Source organism: Muntiacus reevesi, chromosome 3 (genome assembly GCF_963930625.1).
Source record: "Muntiacus reevesi chromosome 3, mMunRee1.1, whole genome shotgun sequence".
Classification (NCBI taxonomy): domain Eukaryota; kingdom Metazoa; phylum Chordata; class Mammalia; order Artiodactyla; family Cervidae; genus Muntiacus; species Muntiacus reevesi.
In genome coordinates this window covers 167,096,665-167,108,972 of record NC_089251.1, presented here as the reverse complement: position 1 = coordinate 167,108,972, position 12,308 = coordinate 167,096,665, and the positions used below count along the sequence as shown (strand labels likewise).

The 12,308-nt window shown below is 39.6% G+C and overlaps 1 non-coding gene across 1 annotated transcript; it reads left to right on the top strand.

Annotated features, from left to right (window-relative positions):
• Positions 1-598: 598 nt before the first annotated feature.
• On the top strand, positions 599-671 carry TRNAC-ACA (transfer RNA cysteine (anticodon ACA)). Its single transcript has one exon. It is a non-coding gene; the product is annotated as a tRNA-Cys (tRNA).
• The last annotated feature ends 11,637 nt before the right edge of the window (positions 672-12,308 follow it).

Sequence of the window (12,308 nt, the reverse complement as noted above, 5' to 3'; positions counted from 1 at the left end):
ATGAGGAACTGTGTCTGCAGCCACTGTGTTTGTCACTAGACAGAGCATCTAATTTGTCCTGGCTCTTTCTGCTTATTTCCCAGGAAAAATTGGTAGGAGGATAACAGTAGAAGTCCAAAGAAATTAAGAGAATTCTCTTTGTCTCAGATCCAGACCTGGAGAGCAGATTGGCAAGGTCGTTGTTCAGCCCATTTCTCAGTGTCTGGCTCTGTGATTCTTATTTGCACAGTAAGGATGGGTGTCAAGTGCATATGGTGTTTGGGAGGAGATGTGTTGCTTTATATAAAAAAAAAGCATATTTCCTATGATTGTTGTTTTTTTATACTCACAGCCAAATTTCATAAAGCTTGACAAAATCATAGCTAGGAGGAGATACACAGAAGTTGAGTCAGGATACATTTAAGGTGACAGAGAGAGAGAGTTCATTCTCAGGTTGGTCCTTCAGATTCAGAACAGAGAGCACAGATGAAAGTGGGGAGGAGAAGGGAGTGGGGATGAAGCTCCAGCTCATCTTCTCATGGAGATGGATTCACTCCTCCAAGCAGCAAAACCCAAGTGTGCTCCTGATTATAGCTCTCTAATCCTCTCCATAGAGACTTCCCTGGTGGCTCAGATGGTAAAGCGTCTGCCTACAATGCAGGAGACCCGGGTTCAATCCCTGGGTCAGGAAGATTTCCTAGAGAAGGAAATGGCAACCCATTCCAATATTCTTGCCTGGAAAATCCCATAGACAGAGGAGCCTGGTGGGCTACAGTCCATGGGGTCGCAAAGAGTTGGACATGACTGGGCGACTTCACCCTCACCTTCATTCCTCTCCATAGATTTTGTAGTTGGTGGAATGATCTCCAAGTTTCTAGTAGTTAGTGCAATGTCCGTCTTGGTATTTCATTTTCTCGGAGAATTGTCACCCGTTCCGATCCTCCAGAAGCATTTTGGAAGGAGTGAGAAGATGAGCTGCCTTAGGAACTGTGAGCCACATGCCATGTTGATTCTAATTTTACTCCTGAATCACTTAATTCAGTTGTGCAGATAAATGAATTGTCACAAACTATTTACAGAACCAAATTGAGAACAATCCGCTCTTATCCTCACCTTACTGTTCTGAATCAAATCTGCTCAGGAACAAATCTGGTATGAGTTTTTCTTCTTTAGTAGGAAATCATGTCAATATGCTAACTTTCCACATATATTAATCTAAAGCTTATTTCTAATTAAGCAATAACTGCAAATTAAAGGAATTCAAAGCATCACCGCACAGGCAGGGTTTTCTTCTAAGCTGGAGACCCTGTGGGAATCATAATCCAAATTTTGCAGCTTTCTTGTAATAAAACTCGTCCTGTCATTTTAAGGGATTTGTTCATTTTGTCTGCATATATGCATTTAAGCTCCATTTTACTTTGACCACAGATAACAAAATAAATATAAAGCAAATCCATCAACAGTATTGGTAAAAGTACAAGTTTGTTTGTTTTTCAACAAGCGAGTCGTCAGATCTTGCAAGCTCTTCTGGGTAACATTAGATGAATTCTTGCTGAGGACGTCACCTGTAAGCAAGCTTGCATTCAGCCTGGCCGAACACACCAGGAACAGCTGGAAAATCCTTGGGATGATAGCACAGGAGTCATGAATTTCCAAGTTGATGGATGTGGTGCCATTGGGAAGAATGGGAAATATTGAATTATAGAGTCAGAGCCATCACATCTTCAGAGATGAAATCCAAACAAATGAATGCCTCTTACTTGCACAAGGATGACGTAGAAGAGACACAATATCATAGCATCCTGTGCTCAGGTAGTTGGGATTGCTTGTTGCTCTCACTAAATGTTAATAAGATTGAGAGACTGCAACACAGAAGATATAATAGACTTCTATGGTGTCTAAGATAAAGAAGATGGTAGATCTGGTCTACTCTTCACAGCTCAGATCTCAGCAGCAACAATGAACAATGACTTCACCCTGGGTGCTGTTCAGAAGAAGAGTAAGGAATTAGAATGCATCCAGGTGATGGTCATCAGAAAGTAAGACCCTGGAAATTGACATGCTGAGGAACAGGTGAAGGTCCAGTCATATTTGTTTAGTCATTTATAGAGGTTGTAACTGAGCAGACCCATCTTTGTAGAGAGTTCAACTAAATGACCTGTATGATTCTTTTTGACTCTAAAGTTCTTAGACTTTAAAAGTATCTCGATTCAGTAGTTTTTCTCCATTCTGCTTTCTACCAAGTAGGTTTTTCTGACGAGAAAACAAACATCTCAGTAAAAATGTCCAAACAGTATTTCTCAAAGTATAGTTAATTCCCGCGAAGTTGTCAAATAGAGAGAAGGATAAGAAAAACATAACAACTGTTTCAGAATTTTCTGGTTACAAAATTGCTAACTGTGGAGAACTATATTTATTTGTTTGTTTGTTTTCTAGGAAGGAAGCTTTTATGTGTTCACACCATTTCATAAACGGGAAGAACAATAAACCACTCAAAATCTCTCCTCCTTTTCCCGTCACAACAAGAAAGAACTAACCCCAAATCCAAAGAGTATGTTGTGGATGATGAACATTTTCAATATCCCACAGTCCAAAGAGCTGGTTCTATCAATATCTTAAATGCAAAAAGATGAGAGCTGCTAAAAAGCAATCACCTCTCCTAAGGATCTTTCTTCTAAATTGGAAAACAACTGGTATATCTATTATGCAAGAATTGCTTCTGATAATATGGTACCTTTAACTCTGATTGTGTCCATTTTTTTGACAAAGGTAATAATCATGTAAGATATCTGAGTCTATAACAATCTCAAAATATCTATGCTGTCTTTATCTTTAATCTTACATAATTCAGACAACAATGAATCTGTTACTATGGGTGTTCAATGATGCTCCATCACACTCCAGTATCGGGAAAATTCTTATGAATGACTAAGCCGAGTCATTCACACTTCCTTTGATGTCATTATCTACTTTTTATTTCTCCTTAATGACAGTGAAGTACAAATAACAAAAACTCTTTGCAAACATATCTTCACATACCCACTTGACTGGAGAAAAGGACCCCACCTGGGCAAAGCAGGAGACAGAAGTAGTTCTCTGCCACAAATGGTCAGGTTTGAACTCATCTTTAAGATTACTGGAGACCATTTCATTTTATTCACATGGGAGGCAAAATAATGCTCCCCTAAAGATGTCTACATCCTAATCCCCAAAACTTGTGAATATGCTACCTTACATTGCAAAAGAGACTTTGCAGATATGCTTAAGGGTATGGCCTCGAGATAAAAAGATTTTCTCTCGTTATTCAGGTGGACCCCAGCTAATCACATTAATCCTTAAAATTAGAAATTTTTTCCTGGCTGTAGTTAGAGAGAGACGTGACAACAGAACGGTTTAGAGAAACACTCTTTCTGGTTTTGAAAATAGAAGAAGGCCAGAAGCCAAAATACATGAGGCACATGTAGAAGCTGGTCCAGGCCTCCAGAAAAATATGCAGCCCTGGTTTCATTTCAGGTTTAGCCCAGTGAGATCCATGTCAAACGTCAGACCTGTACAACTGTAAGATCATAGCTCGGCATTGGTTTAAATCACTTCACTTTTGGTAGTTTGTAGGAAACAATAGAAAGTGTTACTCACTCAGTCGTGTCCGACTCTTTGGACCCCATGGATTATGGCCCGCCAGGCTCCTCTGCCCATGGGATTCTCCAGGCAAGAATACTGGAGTGGGTTGCCATTCCCTTCTCCAGGGGATCTTCTCAGTCCAGGAAGTGAACCCGGATCTCCTGCATTGCAGGCAGATTCTTTATGGTCTGAGCCACCGGGAAGCTGGACACCAGTAGAATCCACCATTAAAAATAGTAGAAACCAGTCTTCCCCGGTGATTCTGTGGTTAAGACTTTGCCTTCCAAAGCAGGGGTCACAGAGCTAAGATCCCACATACCGCCTGGACAAAAAACTAAAACATAAAACAGAAACAATATTGTAACAGATTCAATAAAGAGTTTAAAAATGGTCTACAGAAAAAAAAAAAAAAAAAAACCTTAAAAAAATACCAAACAACTGGAGCCTTAGTTATTTTTCCCAATAGTGACAACCTGAAGCTTAACTTAGATTTTAACTCTCACTTGAGTTGTACTTTCCACTTAGCAATACTGCTCCTAAATTTTTATTTCTGGGAAGAAGAAAATGATCAGCTTTTCCTTCTCCATATTTAATTATTCTAACTGAAATTGATCTTCAAGGCATAACTTTATACAAAATTTCCTTCTGCAGACAAAAAATTTAATGCACAGTTGCAGAATAAAATATACTCTAAGTTAGCCATGGCTTTCGTCATTCTGAACAAATCTAGCTTAGTGCTGGTTATACTAATGTTCTATTTATTCTGCTCCCTAATACTTTTTTTTTTGGCGTGTTCAATTCTATGTACCTGTTCCTAGGCTTTCTCTCATTTCCACTCTGCCATGAATTCTCAAAGAAAGCATCAACACTGATTTACTTTTCTATTCCCAAGGTCTGACCTTTCAAGGTGCTTAATAAATGTTTTTTTTTTTTTTTTTAATAAATCAGCAAGTATAGCCTGTATTTATTTAGCCAACATTTATTTCATGGTCCCCCATATGCTGGGCATAGTGTATATAAAAATAAGTAAGAAACACTCACTATTCATCAAGAGTTCACAGCACAGCCCAGTGGGTGGACAGATACTTTATCAAATAATCAAAGTGCAGCATGATTAAGTTGTGAGGATGAGAAAACACAAATGTGGGAAATGTACAGTTCTTGGATATTAAGGGTCTCTTTATGATCAGGAACACCTTTGGAAAAAGCAGCTAACTTGAAAATACCATTTCACCAGCACTACCCCACAATTATGTGTTTGTTTATTTGATTTCTATTAATTTGGTCAAAGTACTAATTAATATTGATCATGGGAAATTGCTCAAATTGTTTTCGTAGAGGCTTCACAGTGTTATGGATGGGAACCATCAAAAGAGCCACAGAAAGGCTGAACCACAGTGGTGGGACACCTCTTCCAGATACTTCAAATAGCTGCTGGGAAACTTGTGGGTGTGCTCACCCAGCCGTGTCTGACTCTCTGCGATCCCATGGACTGTAGCCCACCAGGCAAGAATACTGGAGTGGGTTGCCGCTGCCTTCTCCAGGGGTTCTTCCCGACCCAGGGATCGAACCCACCTCGCCTACATTTCCTGTATTGGCAGGCAGATTCTTTACCTCTGTGCCAACTGGGAAACGTAGTGGGGCAAAATACTTCTCACTCTTTTTCCAACTGGGAATTTGCTTTTGCTCTGCTTTTTTGTTTTACCATCTTCCAGTGAGCTTAACTTCAAAGAGTGTGGTTCTCAACCAGAGGGGATTGGGCAGAGGCATGCACGGGTGTGTGTGTGTGTAGATTTTGCTCTCGCACCCCCAAGAGACATCTGGCAGTGTCTAGAGACATTTTTGACTGTCACAACTCCAACTCAGGGAGTGCTACTGGCAGCTAGAGGCATCTAATGGATAGAGGCCAGAGAAGTCTTCAAATATCCTGCATCCACAGGGCAGCCCCACATAACAAAGAATTATCCTCCCCAAAGGTAGGTAGCTCTGAGGCTAAAGAATCCTTTTCTAAGCTTTGCAATCTACTTAAGAAACAGAATAATAGCATTGTTGGTTATATGCATATTTACATAGGGATGTTTATTTACAAAATGAACATTGTACTTTAAAGGAAATTAACTTGCAGCGTAATCCATGGGTTCTTCAACTAGCCACCGGCACATTAAAACGGCATGTGTTTTACATTACTTTAATGTCACGTAGCGTGGAAGACTCTACAAGGACCCTAAGCTCTCAAGGTGCCAAAGACCAAGTACAGGACGATTTAGCAACGCACTGGACAAAGTGGTTATAGATTCCCCACAAGTGAGAGGCTTATTGACTTTACACCTTAACTCCTCGTCACGATATTCAACTTGCGACATTATGCCAACTTCTGGAGCTTTGGGGAAAATATTCTGCTAAAGGAAAATTTGTATTCCCAGCTCTGAGTGGAGAATTCGGCTAATGAGAGGGGAGAGCGAGGAACGAAGGGTCCCCGTCTTCTTTATGACACACACTTGGTAACGAGGGAGTTTATTCCAGAATAAAATGTCAAACCCAATGTGAAATACTATCTATAATAAATGAGGCTTCTCATGATTATTATGTAGCACACTTTCTCAGGTAATAAAGTCATTGTGTTTTGTGTGGCTTTTATTCTTTTTAGGCAGAGGAAAAGAGAGGGGGAGGTTGTTGGTATGTTATGCTTAGCTTTTTTTTTTTTTTTTTTTTTTTGATGGGTTTCATTCCATTCTTCTTGTGCCAATTGTAATGTTTTATGATTATTCATGACTTAGACAACAGTGCTTTAGGCAGTCAATAGCAATTATGCCTGTTGAGAAGAACATATAATTCAAATTAGACCAATATAGATTTTTCCCCCTTTACTTTAATGTTTAGTTACCCAGTTAGATTTAAACTGAGTATAGAACATTTAATAAATGATGTTCACTGAAATCTGACATTTAGAGTAATTTGTTTTTTTTTTTTAATGCGGAGGAATAAGACAAAATACTAATTCTTTTGAAAAGTATGCAGTATCAGTTAAAATTAAATACTTCAAGCTCATTCACTATGTAATGTGCTTATACCTGTGACCTGATATTGGCAACTTTGTATGCTAGCCAGCAAGTATGCAAAAAACAGCAAGTGGTGGGCGATTAGACAATCCATCGTAATGAGCAATAAATTCAAGCATAGTTTAGGTTTGTAGCTGCTAAATTCAACACTATTCACAGTGCAAGGTTGAATGCCTATATGTGTGTTCCCTCGCTTCAGTTCTGTTTGACTATTTGTGACTCCAGGCACTGTAGCTCGTCTGTCCGTGGGATTTTCCCAGCAGAAATATTTGAGTGGGCTGCCATTCCCTCTTCCAGGGGATCTTCCCAACCCAGCGATTGAACTTGTATCTCCTACATCTCCTGCACTGCAGGCGGATTGTTTCTTTCTGAGCCACCAGGGCAGCCTGCAAGCTTGACTATGTATTATTTATTATTCATAAATTAAAGAATAAAACAATTAATATAACAAAGATCAAATGAGAGATTATAGTAGGTGCTAAGGCTTGAATTGTGTCACCCCAAATTTATATGTTGAATCCCTAACCCCCAATGTGAGATGGGGCCTTGAAGGAGGCAATTAAGGTTAAATGAGATGATCAGTTCAGTTCAGTTCAGGCGCTCAGTCGTATCCCACTCTTTGCAACCTCATGAATCGCAGCACGCCAGGCCTCCCTGTCCATTATCAACTCCCAGAGTTTACTCAAACTCATGTCCATTGAATCAGTGATGCCATCCAGCCATCTCATCCTCTGTTGTCCCCTTCACCTCCTGCCCCCAGTCCCTCCCAGCATCAGGGTCTTTTCCAATGAATCAACTCTTCGCATGAGGTGGCCAAAGTATTGGAGTTTCAGCTTCAGCATCAGTCCTTCCAACGAACACCCAGGCCTGACTTCCTTTTGGATTGACTGGTTGGATCTCCTTGCAGTCCAAGGGACTCTCAAGAGTCTTCTACAACACCACAGTTCAAAAGCATCAATTCTTCGGTGCTCAGCTTTCTTTACAATCCAACTCTCACATCCATACATGACCACTGGAAAAACCATAGCCTTGACTAGACGGACCTTTGTTGGCAAAGTAATGTCTCTGCTTTTTAATATGCTGTCTAGGTTAGTCATAACTTTCCTTCCAAGGAGTAAGCGTCTTTTAATTTCATGGCTGCAATCACCATCTGCAGTGATTTTGGAGCCCCCCAGAATAAAGTCTGACAATGTTTCCACTGTTTCCCCATCTATTTCCCGTGCAGTGATGGGACCTGATGCCATGATCTTAGTTTTCTGAATGTTGACCTTTAAGCCAACTTTTTCACTCTCCTTTTTCACTTTCATCAAGAGGCTTTTTAGCTCCTCTTCACTTTCTGCCATAAGGGTGGTGTCATCTGCATATCTGAGGTTATTGATATTTCTCCCGGCAATCTTGATTTCAACTTGTGCTTCTTCCAGCCCAATATTTCTCATGATGTACTCTGCATATACGTTAAATAAGCAGGGTGACAATATACAGCCTTGACGTACTCCTTTTCCTATTTGGAATGAGATGATAAGAGGCCCTAATCCTGGAGAACTGGTGTCCTTAAAAGAAAAAGGAACAGGCACCAGAGATCTCTGTGTGTGCTCATGGAGGGAGGGCCACGTGAGGACACAGTGGGAAGATGTCTGTCCACACCAGAAACTGACCCTCGGTCTTGAACTTTGAGCCTCCAGAACTGCGAGAAATTAAAAATTTCTGTTGTTTAATGCTGCCCAGTATATGCTATTGTATTTTGGCAACTTGAACAGACTAACAAGCTGGCCGTCACTAGGATCAACCAAATTGACCTTTTCACCAAGTTTCAGACTTATTTATTTGTTTTTGGTCTCACAATACAGTTTTCTCTCAGACATGTGGCTCAGGCAAGGATGGTCAAGATGATGACAAATGGTTGAATTCTGGATTTATGTGGAAAACAAATTCAACAGGATTTGCAGGCAGACTAGATATGGGATGGGAAAAAAAAGTGGTTAAGGATGACTGCACACTTTTGGGCCAGAAGAAATAGAAAAACAACGTTATCATAAAATGAGACTGGAATAGTAAATCTTAAGTATTCACACATTTAAAAGTGGGAGGAGTGGAACTATGTTAGGTGACAGATGTGTTCATTTGACTGTGGGAATCATTTCACAAGGTATATGCATATTAAATCATGAAAGAAAGTGAAAATATTAGTCATCAGTCATGCCCAACTCTTTGTGACACCACAGACCATAGCCCACCCAGCTCCTCTGTCCATGGAATTCTCCAGCCAAGAATACTGGAGTGGGTTGCCATGCCCTTCTCTATGGGATTTTCCTGACCCAGGGATCAAACCTGGGTCTCCCGCATTGCAGGCAGATTCTTTAACATCTGAGCCACCAAGGAAGCCCTACTAAATCATATGTATGTGTGTCTTTAAAAATTACACTGTACAACCTAAATATATACAATTTTTATTCGTCAATTATACTTCAATAAAATGGGGAAAAAAAGAACTGAGATGAGAAAGGTTTGGGGAGTAATATCTCTGCTTCAGCTTTGAATGTAGTAAGTTAAAATCACATTGTCTAAAAGTTACAAATGATTTGGAATTGCCACAGCTGGTTTTGAACAGAGGGAGAAAGGATAGACTGAGGAGACAGGGGATAAAGCCCCTGGCCCACGAGTGTGCAGAGGAACTTGGTCACGGCCCACAGATGATGCTGAAAAGCTCGGACATGGCCCTATAGCAATGGTAAAGGAAACAGGTGTTTATAACAAGGCAGAACAAGCTGGTTAGGGGGTTAACTTACACCAGTTTTTTCTTTGAGACCAGACCATTAGCTTCTTGATGGCTTATATGATTTTGGTTGTTTTTGTGGTTCTTTGTTTCATTTTGTTTGATAATTCCTAAGGAAGAGATTTGCCCACTGTTTTGACTTCACACTTTCCATAAGAAAATAGATTTACTGGCATTTTTTAAAAAAAATCCTGGTCAGCCACCTGACTCTACATTTTCTCACTCAAAGTACATCACAAATTATCTCAGAGGGATACAGCAAGAATTACATTTCTCAATTTTATAACTTCATCTAATATTGTGAATGCATTCTTAAACACTAAATGACAGTAATTTCACCAACATATCTGACCTAGTTATAGACTGGAATCATGTGAAACTGTGAGAGAAATTGAAGAGTTATAGAGGTGGGCAATAGGGTTGGGATAAAGAGAATTAAATGGATCAGATAGACTAGAGTGCAGACATCACCTCTTCTAATCCTGCATTCGAGATATATTTGATGAGTTCTAACCCCTCTTGAGATAATGGTGAGAATCCCCAAGATAAATTCTGCTAATATTTTCTTACTCATTTGGAGAGACTCTAATGCATTTAGAATAAATCGAATAATAATAGTTTGTTATTTCAATAAAAGTCATGCTCTTCCTGATCACATGCTTAGATCTGGGTCCTAGATGATATGTCTCTTTCCCCTCTGTTGAGAAAACACAAATTTAGAACCATTAATGAGAAATTGAACAGCAGCATATTTATAATAGAAATAACCAACATTTGCATCCTATAAAGTATTTTTATATATGCACATTGTAATGGATAATAAATCAGGGTTATTAGCAATATACCATTGTATCACAAATTTAAGCATAAGACTTTGAAGAAATGTGAAGAAATAATGAAATTAATGATATTATTTACCTTATAAAATAAAAAAAAATTCTAAGAATTCATCTTTACCTCTTCCCTCTCTTTCTGATCTCTGAGCAGTTAGAAAATTCTTTCCATTCTAATTTATAATTTATCTTCTGTCTATAAAAAATGAATCATAAAATCTTCTCATGTGAGTAAATGTTCCCCAGAGAAAAAGAACCAGTAAGTTAAATATCTATCCACTTATAAATCTATCTATATCTATATGTCTAAAGAGATTTATTTTAAGAAATTGGCTCAGGCAATTGTAGAGACTGACAAGTCCAAAACTTAGACAGCCGACCAGCAATCTGGAAACTCAGGCAGGGTTTCTTTACTGAAGTCTTATTTTTTTAATTGAAGTATAGCTGACTACAATATTATAGTTTTTGTCAGGCATATAACATGGTGATCCAATAATTTTATGGATTATGCATACAAAGTTATAATATTATTGACTATATTCTTTGTCCATTACATCACTGTGATTTATTTATTTAATAACTGGTAGTAAATATCTTAAGGTAAGGAGCAGCAGCTGCCCTTTGCTGGAGCAGCCGTGAAGAGATACCCCACATCTGAGGTAAGAGAAACCCGAGTAAGACGGTAGGTGTTGCAAGAGGGCATCAGAGGGCAGACACACTAAAACCATAATCACAGAAAACTCGCCAATCTGATCACAGGACCACAGTCGTGTCTAACTCAGTGAAACTAAGCCATGCCGTGTGGGGCCACCGAAGACGGACGGGTCATGGTGGAGAGGGCTGACAGAATGTGGTCCACTGGAGAAGGGAATGGCAAACCACTTCAGTATTCTTGCCTTGAGAACCCCATGAACAGTATGAGAAGGCAAAATGATAGGACACTGAAAGAGGAACCCCCCCCAGGTCGGTAGGTGCCCAATATGCTACTGGAGATCAGTGGAGAAATAACTCCAGAAAGAATGAAGGGATGGAGCCAAAGCAAAAGCAATACCCAGTTGTGGATGGAACTGGTGATAGAAGCAAGGTCTGATGCTGTAAAGAGCAGTATTGCATAGGAACCTGGAATGTTAGGTCCATGAATCAAGGCAAATTGGAAGTAGTCAAACAGGAGATGGCAAGAGTGAATGTTGACATTCAAGGAATCATCAAACTAAAATGGACTGGAATGGTGAATTTAACTCAGATGACCATTATATCTACTACTGTGGGCAAGAATTGCTTAGAAGAAATGGAGTAGCCATCATAGTCAACAAAAGAGTCTGAAATGCATTACTTGTATGCAATCTCATAAACGACAGAATGATCTCTGTTCGTTTCCAAGGCAAACCATTCCCAGCTAGTAACACTGAAGAAGCTGAAGTTGAACGGTTCTATGAAGACCTACAAGACCTTTTAGAACTAACACCCAAAAAGATGTCCTTTTCATTATAGGGGACTGGAATGCAAAAGTAGAAAGTCAAGAAACACCTGGAGTAATAGGCAAATTTGGCCTTGGAGCATGGAATGAAGCAGGGCAAAGGCTAATAGAGTTTTGCCAAGAGAACGCACTGGTCATAGCAAACACCCTTTTCCAGCAACATAAGAGAAGACTCTACACATGGACATCACCAGATGGTCAACACCAAAATCAGATTGATTATATTGTTTGCAGCCAAAGATGGAGAACCTCTATACAGTCAGCAAAAACATGACCAGGAGCTGACTGCGGCTCAGATCATGAGCTCCTTAATACCAAATTCAGACTTAAACTGAAGAAAGTAGGGAAAACCACTAGACCATTCAGGTATGACCTAAATCTAATCCCTTATGACTATACAGTGAAAATGAGAAATAGATTTAAGGGACTAGATCTGATAGACAGAGAGCCTGATGAACTATGGATGGAGGTTCGTGACATTGTACAGGAGACAGGGATCAAGACCATCCCCATGGAAAAGAAATGCAAAAAGGCAAAATGATTGTCTGAGGAGGCCTTACAAATAG